Source organism: Wyeomyia smithii, chromosome 1 (genome assembly GCF_029784165.1).
Source record: "Wyeomyia smithii strain HCP4-BCI-WySm-NY-G18 chromosome 1, ASM2978416v1, whole genome shotgun sequence".
Lineage (NCBI taxonomy): Eukaryota > Metazoa > Arthropoda > Insecta > Diptera > Culicidae > Wyeomyia > Wyeomyia smithii.
The window spans coordinates 60357728-60366652 of NC_073694.1; the positions used below are offsets into that span (position 1 = coordinate 60357728).

General features: G+C 33.7%; 1 long non-coding RNA gene across 1 annotated transcript; it reads left to right on the plus strand.

The window, feature by feature from the left end:
• The first annotated feature begins 6421 nt into the window (after positions 1 to 6421).
• On the plus strand, positions 6422 to 8279 carry LOC129716810 (uncharacterized). The gene is made up of 4 exons (XR_008726667.1): positions 6422 to 6554; positions 6658 to 6715; positions 7820 to 7950; positions 8038 to 8279. It is a non-coding gene; the product is annotated as an uncharacterized LOC129716810 (long non-coding RNA).
• The last annotated feature ends 646 nt before the right edge of the window (positions 8280 to 8925 follow it).

Sequence of the window (8925 nt, forward strand, 5' to 3'; positions counted from 1 at the left end):
AAGCTAGTTAATTGCAAATTGTTATAAAAATTGATCAATTTCACCCCGTTCCATGGTTGGAAAGGAATATATATGTACGTACAATATATGAAGAAAAAAAAAAAATTTACGTACTACAGAGATGCTTACACCTTCTACTAGAGCTGCGGCAACACACACAATCTGGGCACAGCTTCCATTGCGATGGGCGAAATGCAGAAGCGCGTGGTCCAATGGGCAGGACATGTTACAAGAATGCCGGGCAACAATCCCGCGAATCTGACGGTTAGAGCAAGTGGAGCAAAATCAGTTGGGAGGGAGCAAGTAACATTATGACGTAGGTGAAACTCTGAGGGCTGTTTCAACTGGAAATTAAGTAGCCTATCTAGGAGATATACGAAATTGAACACAAGTTCCTACGTCACGAAAAAAATCAAATTGTTTACCCAACAGATTCTATAGGTGCTACTGGCTACAATTTGATGTTTTATACTGGGATTGGCGACCGTTGCGAAACCTAGTAACATTTTGCTGGATGTATAAACCTTTTTTTACCTGTTTTTCTAGATCGAATTCGCTCCATACTTCACAGTATTGTATTGGACATAGTATTGAACTGTACTGGATGATGGTGACGATGATTGTTAGCTTAAAAGCGGTTATTGTCTTATTCTAGTCTGGCAAATTTGTGTAAAAAGTGCCAGAGCGAAAGCAGAAGATGAAAAAGAAATAAAGAACAAGAAAAAAATACAGTTATTGAAAATGGTAAGTTGTAGGTACACAATGGGTTTGGTCTATGTATCTTTTTGCCTTTCTCTTAGAAAGGTATAGCAATCACTGAAAAAACTAAAGGTATGAAAGTGCTCCAGAGGGCCGAATGTCGTATATCACTCGACTTAGTTCGACGAGCTGAGCATTTTCTGTATGTATGTATGTATGTGTGTGTTTGCGTGTGTGTGTATGTGCAACATTTTTTTCTCACTCACTTTTCTTAGAGATGGCTGAACCGATTTCCGTGAAATTGATTGCAAATGAAAGGTGTAGTTATCCCAAAGCTTGCTATTGAATTTCATTGTAATCAGATTTTTGGTTTAGAGGCTATGTAAAAATATGTAAATGTAAAAATCACGAAACATCAATATCTCAGAAACTACGCAACCGATTTTAACAAAACTGATGTCAAATGAACGGGCTATCTTGAGAACTCTTAACTTATAAATTTCATAAAGATCAAGCATATGGTTCAAAAGTTATGTAAAGAAATGTTTTCCAGAGGCTGTTTAAACTCACTCACTTTTCTCAGAGATGGCTGAACAGATTTTCACAAAATCAGTCTCAAATGAAAGGCCTAGTTGTCCCATAGGTTGCTATTGAATTTCATTGTAATCGGTTTGTAACTTTGTTCGTTATTTATAAAAATGTCAAATCACGCTATAAGAGCAAAGCATATACCAAAGACTGCTTAAAATCACTTACTTTTCTTAGAAATGGCTAGACCGGTTTTCACATTATTATTTCAAAATGAAAGGTCTAGTGGCCTCATAACACCCTATTGAACTTCATTGTAATCGGATTTTTAGTTTAGGCACCGTGTATCAAAATGTGAAAATCACGAAATTTCATTATCTCAGAAACTAAACAAACGATTTAAACAAAACTGGTGCCAAATGAACGGCCTATTTTGAAAATCCTTAACTAATGATTAAACATGTGGTTCAAAATTATGTTCAAAAGATATGTATAAAAGAAGGAAATCACGTTTTGAATAGAAACATATTCTAAAGACTGCTCAAGCTCACTCAGTTTTTTCAGAATGGTTAGACCGATTTTCACTAAATTAGTCTCAAATAAAAGATCTAGTTGCGCAAAAAAATCCTATTTTATTACAGTGTTATCGGACTTTAACTTTGTCCGTTATGTATCAAATTGTAAAAATCACACAACTTAATTAGGTACCACAGAAAATACACAACAGATCTGAACATAGTAGGATTCAATGGACCAAATAAACTTGTCTTTAAATTGAAAATGTGAATTTCATTTCAATCACATTTTTCCTATAGTTGTATACTATTGAAGTGTCAGAATCCAAATTTTTACAGCATTACGACAAAATTTAAATTTTCTATGATTTTTCAAAGTGTACTGAGTCAGCAATGTTGCGAAACTTGCTGGAGCCTCAAGGGAAACTTGAATCTTGATGACGTCTAAGGAAAAGTTGTACATAAAATAGTGAAGAATAAATCCTCATCATTGGAGAATGTATAATCTCATTGTAATACTCAAAAAAATTAGGCGGAATCAAAAAATTACGTATTTTTTGCATAAAACAGCGTTTAAAGTTTAGACGGCAGGGTTTGGCACTATTGGCACTAGTTTTAAAAGATAGCTTGGAAAAAATGCTTTAAAATGCATCTAGTCCGATCCTGTGCAGAGTTGCGCAGAGTACCCTTCTTTCGAAGAGAAACAACGAGTGTTCGGCACATATCGGACTTTCAAAATGTAAATTTAAAATGTACACTGCAAACCGTAAACAGAATAACAAATGACTCGTATTAGTTTGATAATAACAACGTTTTCAAACATGTTTCAGTATAATTAATCACACTACTTTCATATTTACAAGTTAAACTCATCTATATCCCGATAATAAACGAAGTATCAAAACTTATCATTGTTTATGTTTTGGATCGCCAGCACTGAGTACCAAAATCATGTTTTAAGTTTATATCATACCAGTCACACGTAAAAATAATCGTGTAAGCACAAACCATGACATAATACATCGCCTGCTGATTTCTACAGAGCAAATAGTGAATTATTATTTTGACGTTAGAAACTGCTTTTTGAAAACCCTCCCTGAAGATATTAAAACTGTATCGAAAATGAACACAAAAATGAATATGAAGGTAGAAGTGAATAGAAAGAAGAATGCGATAAATAGAAGCAATGTAGTATAGTCTTTTTGAAAAAAAAGAAACAAGTCATAAGTAATTTTCAACACGAAGCATATTTTTCAATTGATATTTTTTTATTTTCCTAATAACCGATTAATATTTTATGTTTTGTTATGACATATAAAAGTCTTTCAAGCATCATGCATTTTATTTTCTAAAAGATTCAAACCAGCGTAAAATTTTTCTCATATAATATATATAAAAAACATGTAAATTTTCCCTGGCGTCAAAAATATGCATTTTCATGCAAAAATAATATTAAATTCGGACTCAGCATCCCAAAATTACATAAAAACCTTGTATTTTCCATGATTTGAAGACATTTTTCTGCTTGGCCAGCATTTGTAGGGAGTCACCCCACTGTGCACAGGTTTATACGAGTTATCAGCGTCAGCTGACTTTCCTGTGTGTGATGATGATGACTCGTGGACTTTGTACCTACTTTTCCAACTACAAAATTCTTAAGTTTAGTTTAAAGAAGTTATAATGGTTGACCGCGAAAAAACGCAAGTCATTCTCTCTATACTATTTAAAAATAAAACTGAAAACTAATTTAAGATATAGGGTGTCGAACGTTTCCGGCAGTAGTTTCCTTCGGCCGGTTTTCTGCCGCAGTCTTATGCAAAAACCTGCTGAAGTAAACCACTGCCGAAGACGTGACAAGCTAAGCGTCTCAGGTTGCATCTATGTATGGACGTGCTGCATAATTATGTTTTTGCATTTATGAGTACCTATGCTTCATTACGGTCCAGTTTTTTTGTAAGATTTGGACCTCTGCGACCATTGTTTTGATCTCTTGTGGTATATGTTCCACATAAAACACTGGATAAATTCAACAGTGTTTGAAAAACTTCAATGAATGAATCTAGTGATATGATTACGAAGAACATAATTTCTAAACTCATATTAACAAAAAAACATGCAGATTTTTGTTTTAATTTTCATTCACATCGCAAAACTTAGTTTCAAATTAGTGAATAACTTTAAAATTCTTAGAAAAACAATATTTGAAACTGTTGAGAAGAGTATATGAATGAAGAAAAAAAAAAAAGAAATGAAAAGACATGACGATCAGACCAGAATTTACTTTTTACGAATCCGAAGGAATCGAAGGTGAATACTTTTTTATTCTGTTCGATGCTCTTTAAACAGTTCGTTTAGATTATTTGTTATTATAATTATTTTATTAATTTTAGCTCCTGATGGAGAACAAAAATGTGGCATATGAAAAACAAGTTATAGTATGAACACAACAAGTTCTATATATAAAAATACAGAAAATTATAGAAAAGCAGAAGTTTTAACACGAGCAAATCCGGGAACATTCAGCTAGTTGCTAATAAAAGCCCGCTGTGGTATGGGCGACGAAGCTTCGATCATGCTACAGCTATTTAAATTCTAATAATATTCCTAATCCAAATTTATATTTATTTATTATTTTTCTAGTTTTACTTTTAAATAGCACAAAATGAATAATGACTTGCGTTTTTTCGCTGACATGATTGTGATGACTGCCTAGTTTGATTTTCATAATTTGTAGTTAAACTGGTAGATTCAAAACCCACGAGTTGCCTCTGTGAGAATGAATGTGTAAAGAGATTAGCTGTTCTACTTAAAAAATAAATGTTTTGCTTTATTGATATGAAGTTTTTTGACATATTATCGATACACATAAACACATTGTCTGAATCCATACAGAACAACCAAAAAGATATCAAAAATTGATAAATAGGTAAGGGTAAATTAATATTCAATGTTGCTTCTGTCTAAATGTATTTATTATATACATCGTCATGTGATTTGTATCCTTAGCCTTAGCCTTACAATGATTTATGATTATTCTGACGTTTTTTTTAATTTAAAGAAAAATACCGGTTTTTTTCGCCTCTCCAATACTGCTATTTCGGTATTGAAGAAAATATCGGTTTTACCGGTTTTGGTTTTACCGGTAAACCACCCTAGTTCGAATGAGAAAGGCTGGTTCTCACCACTCGGTGGATTAATTTGCTTTTTTTTTTTTAAATTTAGTTCAATTTTTTTTTTCATTTAGTTATAAAACTAGTGTTAGTTTAATAATGTTGCATTCATATTGAAACCACAGTGATGGTTTGGATTGACACTACATCAAAGAAAACGCGGTGTAAATTGAGCGGCAGTCTCAGAGTTACGAAACATTATTACAATAATTTAGGTGTTTGTTTTCGCTAACCCAGAAATAGAAAAAAAGATCATTTAAACAATCTTTGGTGAAACTCATTTGTAACCTCATTTATACGATTGAAATGATTTGAATTAGCAAATGTCTCTAAAAATAAAATTCTTGCTCGGTGCACTAAGCGGAGTGACATATAATTGTAATAATGTTATATTTTGCAGTGCACAATAGTGATTCAGTCCATTGTGGTTATTTTTATTACTCTTGCATGATCAAGACTGAATAAAATAACTTATTATCGTTATTTTACAACAATTAAATTACTTCTTGATGGATTTTGACGATTGTATAGACCATCGCACCAAATTCTTTTACCCTCACTTTTTTGACAGATTCTGGTAACTTTGTCTACTTTTTAGAATTTGTGCTTTTTTTCTGACGGAACAACCGCGACGGTAGTGGTAATGCTACTGAATTTCTAAATATTCTTAGCCTACTGGCACCTCCCACACAATGTTTACAGGGTATTTTAGTCGCAATTGAAATGATCTGCTTAAATCGAGAACAAAACTGCATCGTCCGAAGGTAAACAAAGTTACTGTTTCTTGCTGTCCTGTCCTGTCAGTTCCTGAAGTACCAATATTGAGGGGTATTCAAGCATTTACCTTAATTTCGGTCTCTGATAGTCATCCCATTGCTAACAAGTCATATTGGAGAAAATATGACCGAATTGCACGCATTTCTTGAAACTGGAACATCAGACATCGATTCCGGAATTACCAGTAGAAAAAGTGTCGAAAATCATGTTTCTACCGACAACAGTTTTCGGCCTCCAGACAATTGAAATAATTTAATAGGGTCCCATAACGTACGAGATATCTTTAATTTCTTATCAATTAAAAATACCCTTTCCAATAATTTGTCCACTTCTTGTACAAAGAACTCATTTGGTGGAAATTGCTTCAGGCATGTAAAAATTATGTTGTAACATACAGTCTTGACTTTCATTTTAATAGATTTCATTTCCTTTTCTTTTGTAAAAGTTCGACGGAAATCTGCTCAGGCACAAACAGTCATACAGACAAAACTTGTCTTTTCTTTGACTAGATGGTGTAGTCCTACTTAGAAAAGAAATAAAAATCTTTACCTATAAGATGTTATGCTGCAGCTACGATCTTACCCTCTATACCCACATGTGACGACCGTTGAGCAGTCAACTGATAATTTACTACCTATGTTCACCCTCGTTATCCTTTGCTGCATGCATGAACCTTTTCTTTGCCTGTTCTTCCTTCAAATAGTCGTTCTCGTTCGTTACTTCACAGCAACCAGCCTCGTACCGTGGAGGAAGAATGTAATGGCGGCTGTCGCCGTTAAAGTGTTTTTGGATCATTTCAGTTAGGGCGAGAATGCTGAAAAAAAGGCTGAGCAAAACCAGGAGGTAACCCAGAATACCGTGCATGGTAAGTTGAAGTTTTAGTTCAAAATTTAAATTTTTATTGCTAACTTCATATTACTTTGAGTCGTCGAAATGTTATTTTAACTTTTTTTTGCATTTTTTTACAGGTTCACTGTGCTCAACGGAACTGGATTGTACTGGATTAGGAATGCTACAGAATAGTGGGTAAGTATGGTAAATCTAGTTAGAATGAGTGTTACTCTTATAGTTGTGTTAATTGTGGAGTGAATAACTTACTTTCTTTTCGCACACAAAACTAGACTTAAAATTCATTCAAAATGGAAAGTGAATCTTTAACTCGATTGCTCCTTTGTTCTGAATATGTTTTCTATCTTTGAAACGTTAATTGCTAAATTATGAACTGGGCGAAACAATGGAAATTCTTTGCTTTTCAGCATTGAAGAATTCGTTTCCATTGATAAATTTGAAAATTTCAATAGGCAGTAGCCTTCTCAAGGCCTATTAAATGCCCTGTAGTTGTTTTCCTTTAATTATACTGCTAATGCATTTGTCCGTTGTAAATTTAAACACGTCGCTTGATTGGCATATGGACTTTATTACCCTGTTTTTGACGAAAAAAGATTTTAATTTGGGTGCTTGGTAAAAATTCTAATAAAAATTTAGGAGTATTCATAATATACAATAGCGTTTCTTAATAAGTCGCCACTTTTATAATGGAATTTTTTTTTATAATGGAAAACTTCTGTCCCAGTGTCGATTTTGTACCTTTACTTGTCGGCATTTTCACTTCTAAAGCGCAGTTCTTCTTCCCTAACAAGAATCTGATGAATCGAATTGACTCCAGCTCTAATGATAGCTTCTTGAATGTTCTCTATGCGTTTTTTTTTTCAAATGCACTTACGCTTATTATCATGTTAACAATGCTGATATCAAGTTTATGACGTTCCAATTGTGCTTGTCGAGTATGAATTATGGAATTTATAGTGTCTATTAATTTGTCGAGCTTATATTATCTATAAGCTCATTCATAGACTTATTTAATGCTCGAAGATCGTCTGCATCTGGGGATTCTATTTCCATGCTTTTCGACCATTAAGGCGAAAGAATTTAGTTGATTCATTCGTAGCGGTTTCATTTTGCTTTCAATGGACCCCACAATATAAAATAAACAGTCATACTTTAGATGCTAAATCCGCTCATGGCGACCATCGAGTATTGAATTGTTATTTTAGTACCTATGATCACTCCGTTAATCCTTTCTTTACCTATTCTCCTTTCAAATAACCGATTTCGTTTATTACTTCATAGCATTCACCTTTGTACCGTAGAGGAAGATGGTTATTATCATGGTGAAATCGAATAACATAGTCCAGGCAAACTGCTGGAAAAAGTACCAGAATAAATACAAAGGATGATATTCGTGCAGGACATTAAGTAAGGTAAATTGAAATTTCAAAACTTGAAAATTACCGCAAACTTCTCATAGCTTTAAGCCTAAGTGTAATTTGTTTCTATGTTTTTTGCAGGTGTCCGAGAAACGAGTATATTTTTCTGGAAATCCCAGTTGAGGAATTCCTCGAGATCCACAACGATGCTGATCATCACATACGTCCTGTAGTGTATTAGAAAAAGCCTGCATAACTCGGAATGCTACGTAATAGTGGATCAATGTGGTAAACCCTCAAGGTCAAACAATAAGTTAAAATTGTGCTAATCTTGTTTGAGCAATTCACCTCTTGAAGTGTGATACATTATACATGAGGTTTCCGGTTTACCTCGTCGCAATTTTTATATCTGAGCTTTTGTAAATTTATGACTCGTGTAAATTTATGACTCGAAGGGGAATTGTGTTTCGTGTATGTTCCCAGGATGTGTGAAAAGCTGAAGCTGCAAATAACCATCAGGACGGCCTAAAATCGGAACTTTAGGTTTTGAAATTATCTTCTGTTAGGATCTATTGCTGATTTGAATCTTCGTAGTTTTAATGTTCGACGTGAAAAGCATTTCCGTTTCAATTAAATTATTTTAAATTCTAATTTTGAGACAAACTTCAGGTAAATACTGAACATTTTTCAAGTTTTCGCATAATCGTTTCGTTTCTCTGCTGTGATAGTTTTGGGACATCAATTTGTACTTTTATGATCAGATTGCGACTACGATAACTCCTCTCTTGAGTGACACCACGATAATGAGCTTAGAAGGGGACTTTTCTTGCATAAACCGTTGAACCTTAACATGAATTTCTTTCTTCTATTCGAAGGGATTCAATGTCAAAAATGTTCATTATTGAAACGGCAATACATAAAGTAAATCATAAGTTCCTTAAGCGATTATTATTATATTCATCGGGACCAGAAATGTATTATTGATATAACGACTCTCATAGGTTATGGTTTTCCCGATCATCTGTCTTA